Here is a 5387-nt window from a genome sequence, read left to right as displayed (position 1 = left end):
CGCGAGGTTCCGCTGGCTGATAGGAGTGGTTGAAGCGGTCCCGACACTCCAACGCCTTGTGCCCGGAGAAGCCGCAGATCTGGCAATTTGGGCCATTGCCGTTGCGCCGGTTTTGCCTGTTGTCGTTGCGACGATCTCGATTGCCATCATTGCGGCGATCTCGATGGTTTCCGTTGTTGCGGCGGGGCTTGTACTGCCCACCGCCACCGCCACCGTTTCCTCCGGGGCGGAAGTTCCCACCACCATGCTGGTAGCCACGGGAGACGGAGTTGGCTGAGGCGTTGCCCATCTGACGGAGCCGAGCCTGCTGCTCGAGCTGGGACTCCGCCGTGAGGAAGTGGGAATAGAACTCGGAGAGTGTCATCTCCCCGATCTTCACGTTCATGGCGCCGGAGAAGCCGTTGTATTCCTCATCAAGGCCGGCAAGGATGTAGCCCATCAGATCTTCATCATCAAGAGGCTTCCCGGCTGCTGCCATCTGGTCGCTGAAGGACTTCATGATGCCGAAGTACTCGGCCGCTGAATGCTCGTTCTTGCGAGTGTGCCCAAGCTGGACGCGGAGCTGAGAGACCACTAGTGGAGAAGAGGCCTTTGGTCCCAAGCAAATGTCCCACTGCTGAACCAAACCGGGTCCAATGCCCCCATTGGACCCGGTTCGTTTCTGCCCAGGACGACCCCACCCGCTGGCGCCTGTCCTGTAGCGGCCTTTGGACCCGGTTTGTCATACAAACCGGGTCCAAAGGGTCCACCCGCAGGGCGCGGCAGGCCGTGTCAGCCTAGGGAACCCTTTAGTCCCGGTTTGTATGACAAACCGGGTCCAAAGGCCCCCCTCTGGCTATATAACCTTGCCCCTGCCCAAGTGTGAGCCACACTTAGCCATTTTTTCACTATCTTCACAAGAGGGGTGTATTGCTCTCCTCTCTTCTTCACATGCACAAGAGGTGTTTGATGAAATGCTTAAGAGGATTTGCCACTTGAGTTTACACAAATCAAGCCACACTTAACTTGCTTTTTTCTTCTTCATCGAGGTTAACGACTTTATCCTTTTCATCTGTAATTGATAAAATGCATGTGTATATATACATCGTGATGTTCTGTAATGGTTTTGATCAGCTTAATTATATCATGCAGATGAATCGGCAATGGATGTACATTGACCGACGGTTTGACGAGTTCACTGCGGGCCTGGATAATTTTATGGCCGTGGCGGAGGCAAACAAACATGGTGGCTTCATGTATTGTCCATGTGTGGACTGCAAGAATACCGTAAATTACGCTCGCTCGAGTCTCATTCACAGCCACCTTCTGCGATCCGGTTTCATGCCCAGTTACTATTGTTGGACCAAGCACGGAGAAAGAGGGGTTATGATGGAAGACAATGACGAAGAGGAAGAGGATGATGACGGTTATCCCAATTTCCGGAATACGATGATACCGCAGAAGGCAATGAAGACAATGAAGTAGAAGATCAAGAGGCACCAGATGAGCCTGCTGATGATGATCTTGGCCGGGCCATTGCTGATGCAAGGAGAGAATGTGAAACTGAAAAGGAAAGGTTGGCCTTCGACAAGATGATAGAAGATCACAACAAATTGTTATACCCAACTTGCGAAGATGGCTATAAAAAGCTAGGCAGCACACTGGAATTGTTGCAATGGAAGGCAGAGAACGGTGTCACTGACTCAGGATTTGGAAAGTTGCTGACAATAATTAAGAGGAAGCTTCCAAGGGGTAACGAATTGCCCGCCAAGCACGCATTTAAGCGAAGAAGATTGTCTGCCCTCTAGGATTAGATGTGCAAAAGATACATGCATGCATTAATGACCGCATCCTCTACCGCGATGAGTACGAGAATTTGGATGCATGTCCGGTGTGCACCGCATTGCGGTATAAGATCGTACGAGATGACCACCGGTGATGTTGAGGGCGAGCGCCCCAGAAGAGGGTTCCCGCAAGGCTATGTGGTATGCTCCTATAATACCACGGCTGAAACGCTTGTTCAGAAATAAAGAGCATGCTAGGTTGTTGCGATGGCACAAAGAAGACCGTAAGAAAGACGTGATGTTGAGGCACCCTGCTGATGGCTCCCAATGGAGAAAAATCGATAGAGAGTTCCCAAACTTTGCACAGGATGCAAGGAACTTACGGTTTGGTCTCAAAGACAGATGGCATGAATCCTTTTGGAGAGCAGAGGCTGCAGCCATAGCACCTGGCCCGTGACTCTTTGTATATATAACCTTCCTCCTTGGTTGTGCATGAAGCGGAAGTTCATTATGATGCCGTGCTCATACAAGGCCCGAAGCAACCCGGGAACGACATTGATGTGTACCTGAAGCCATTAGTCGAAGAACTTCTACAGCCGTGGTCCCTAGCAGGTGTACGTGTGTGGGACGAGCACAAGCAGGAGGAATTTGACCTAAGAGCGATGCTTTATAACCATCAATGACTGGCCTGCTCTTGGTAACATTTCAGGACAGTCAAACAAGGGATACAATGCATGCACACACTGTTTACATGAGCTCGAAGGTGATTATTTGGAAAAATGTCGAAGGTCGTGTACCGGGGCATCGTCGATTTCTTAGGCTTACCCATCCCGTAAGAAAGAAAGGCAAGCATTACAACGGTGAGGCTGATCACCGGAGGAAGCCTCCCCATCGTGATGGTGTTGATATATTTGGTATGGTCAAGGATCTAGATGTAATATTTGGAAAGGGTCCTGGCGGACGGTCTGTTTCGAATGACGATGCCGGACACGCGCCCATGTGGAAGAAGAAATCTATATTTTGGGATCTACCCTATTGGGAAGTCTTAGAGGTCCGCTCTTCAATCGATGTGATGCACGTGACGAAGAATCTTTGCGTGAACCTGCTAGGCTTTCTGGGTGTGTACGGGAAGACAAAAGATACACCGTGGCACGGGAGGACCAGCAACGTTGGAAAGACCCCAAAAAGCTGCATGAGAGAGTTAAAGGACGTCATTTATCCAGCTACGCTCTTACAAAAGCAGAGAAGGAAATATTTTTTGAATGTCTTAGCAGTATCAAGGTCCCGTCTGGCTTCTCCTCCAATATAAAGGGAATAATAAATATGGAGAAGAAAACATTCCAGAACTTGAAGTCTCATGACTGTCACGTGATAATGACACAGTTGCTTCCGATTGCATTGAGGGGCTTCTACCGGAAAATGTTCGACTGCCCATTGTGAAGCTATGTGCATTCCTCAATGCAATTTCTCAGAAGGTAATAAATCCAGAAATTCTACCGAGGTTGCAGAATGATGTGGTCCAATGTCTCGTTAGTTTTGAGCTGGTGTTCCCACCATCCTTCTTCAATATTATGACACATCTTCTCGTTCACCTGGTCGATGAGATTTCCATTCTCGGTCCTGTGTTTCTACACAATATGTTCCACTTCGAGAGGTTCATGGGAGTCTTGAAGAAATATGTTCATAACCGTGCTAGGCCAGAAGGAAGCATCTCCAAGGGCTATGGAACAGAGGAGGTCATTGAATTATGTGTTGACTTTATTCCTGACCTTAAGCCGATTGGTGTTCCTGAATCGCGGCATGAAGGGAGACTAAGTGGAAAAGGCACGCTAGGAAGGAAATCAATGATATGTAGGGACGGGATTTCTTTGACTCAAGCACACTACACAGTCCTACAAAGTTCCACCTTGGTGGCTCCGTATATCGGTGACCACAAGAACTTTCTACGCTCCCAGAACCCGGGGCAGTCGAACGATTGGATTAGACGTGAACACATGTCGACTTTCGGTGGTTGGTTGCAAAAACATCTCCTGAATAACAAACATATTGAAGATCAGTTGTACTTGCTGGCCCAGACACCATCTTCGACTGTAGTGACTTTCCAAGGGTACGAGATAAATGGGAATACATTTTACACGATCGCCCAAGATAAAAAGAGCACCAACCAAAACAGTGGTGTCCGGTTTGATGCAATAATGAATGAAGGCCCAAATGACACATATTATGGTTACATAGAGGATATATGGGAACTTGACTATGGACCTTCTTTTAAGGTCCCTTTGTTTAGGTGCAAATGGGTCAACAAAACAGGAGGCGGGGTTCAGGTAGACAAGTTGTATGGAATGACAATAGTGGATCTCAACAATCTTGGGTATAGAGACGAACCATTCGTCCTAGCCAAGGATGTGGCCCAGGTTTTCTATGTGAAGGATATGTCTACCAAACCAAGAAAAAGAAAACATAAGGAAACAAATACATCAAACGATGAGCTAAAGCGCCACATAGTTCTTTCTGGAAAAAGAAACATCGTGGGAGTGGAGGACAAGACAGACATGTCAGAAGATTATAATCAGTTTGATGAAATTCCACCCTTCAGAGTGAACATTGATCCAAGCATCAAGTTAAATGATGAAGATGCTCCATGGTTACGGCCGAAGAAGATTAATTAAATGATGAAGATGCTCCATCATCAAGTTAATTGAAGAATGTTCATGGCACAAATGAGTATCTCAACATGGCAATCAATTTCCCATTTATTTTTGTGTAATCATGTAACTGTATGTAAGATACTAAAAGTGGACATGCGCCACGGGAGATTTCCCAACCCTTTCCCCAACACTGTTAGATGAGATGTAGTCGTTCAGGGGCTTGGCAAGGCATATCGATGCTCCTTTTATAGGCACGGCACCTCTTCTACTTTGTCTTGTTCCTTCGACAGGGCGTCGTGCGCTACATGCTTTATCTCATTGAGCAGTGCGTCCACCCATGCGTTCTTATCCTGCCGACATCTTTAGTCCCGGTTGTACCCACCAGCCGGGACTAAAGGTTACCCACACGTCCTTATCCCACCGACAGTTTTGTTAGATGACACAAAAAAGGATCTTTAGTCCCGGTTGTACCCACCAGCCGGGACTAAAGGTTACCCACACGTCCTTATCCCACCGACAGTTTTTGGCGCCACTGCGTTCTCGCCTATTTTTCTTCCCGCGCTTTCCACTGCTTCCCGCCTCCGTCCTCCCGCCATTTTTTCACTATATATATGTTGGCTTGGCCTCCATTTACATATCACATCTAGACTCATATCTGCAAACCTCATCACCAGGTCACATGGCTTCCATCGTATCTCTAACCCTCCGGGAGGCGGAGGCGCTTTGCGCGTCGAACTACCCCTGCCCGCCGGGCTACCGCGTCCCTACCGGCTGGTTGCTGAGCGTCGGAGGGGTACCGGTCCCTCCTGTCCCTCTAGGTGTGGCGCGCGAGATGGCCATCACGAACCACTACTACTTCGAGCTCACGCCAGAGCAGCGGAGGAATCCCCAGTGGCATCCCGACTACAGCCCGACTTGGGAGAGCTTCTTCATCAATCGGCGTGAGAGGGCGCTCGCCAGGCACGAGGAGGGCGGC

The 5387-nt window shown here is 48.8% G+C and overlaps 1 pseudogene; it reads right to left on the bottom strand.

Moving 5' to 3' along the window:
- Nucleotides 1-309: 309 nt before the first annotated feature.
- LOC127305005 (small nucleolar RNA Z247) lies at nt 310-460 on the bottom strand (annotated as a pseudogene).
- Nucleotides 461-5387: the final 4927 nt, after the last annotated feature.

Source organism: Lolium perenne, chromosome 5 (genome assembly GCF_019359855.2).
Source record: "Lolium perenne isolate Kyuss_39 chromosome 5, Kyuss_2.0, whole genome shotgun sequence".
Classification (NCBI taxonomy): Eukaryota; Viridiplantae; Streptophyta; class Magnoliopsida; order Poales; family Poaceae; genus Lolium; species Lolium perenne.
The sequence above is the reverse complement of the archived record's forward strand: the minus strand, read 5'-3'. Positions and strand labels throughout refer to the sequence as shown.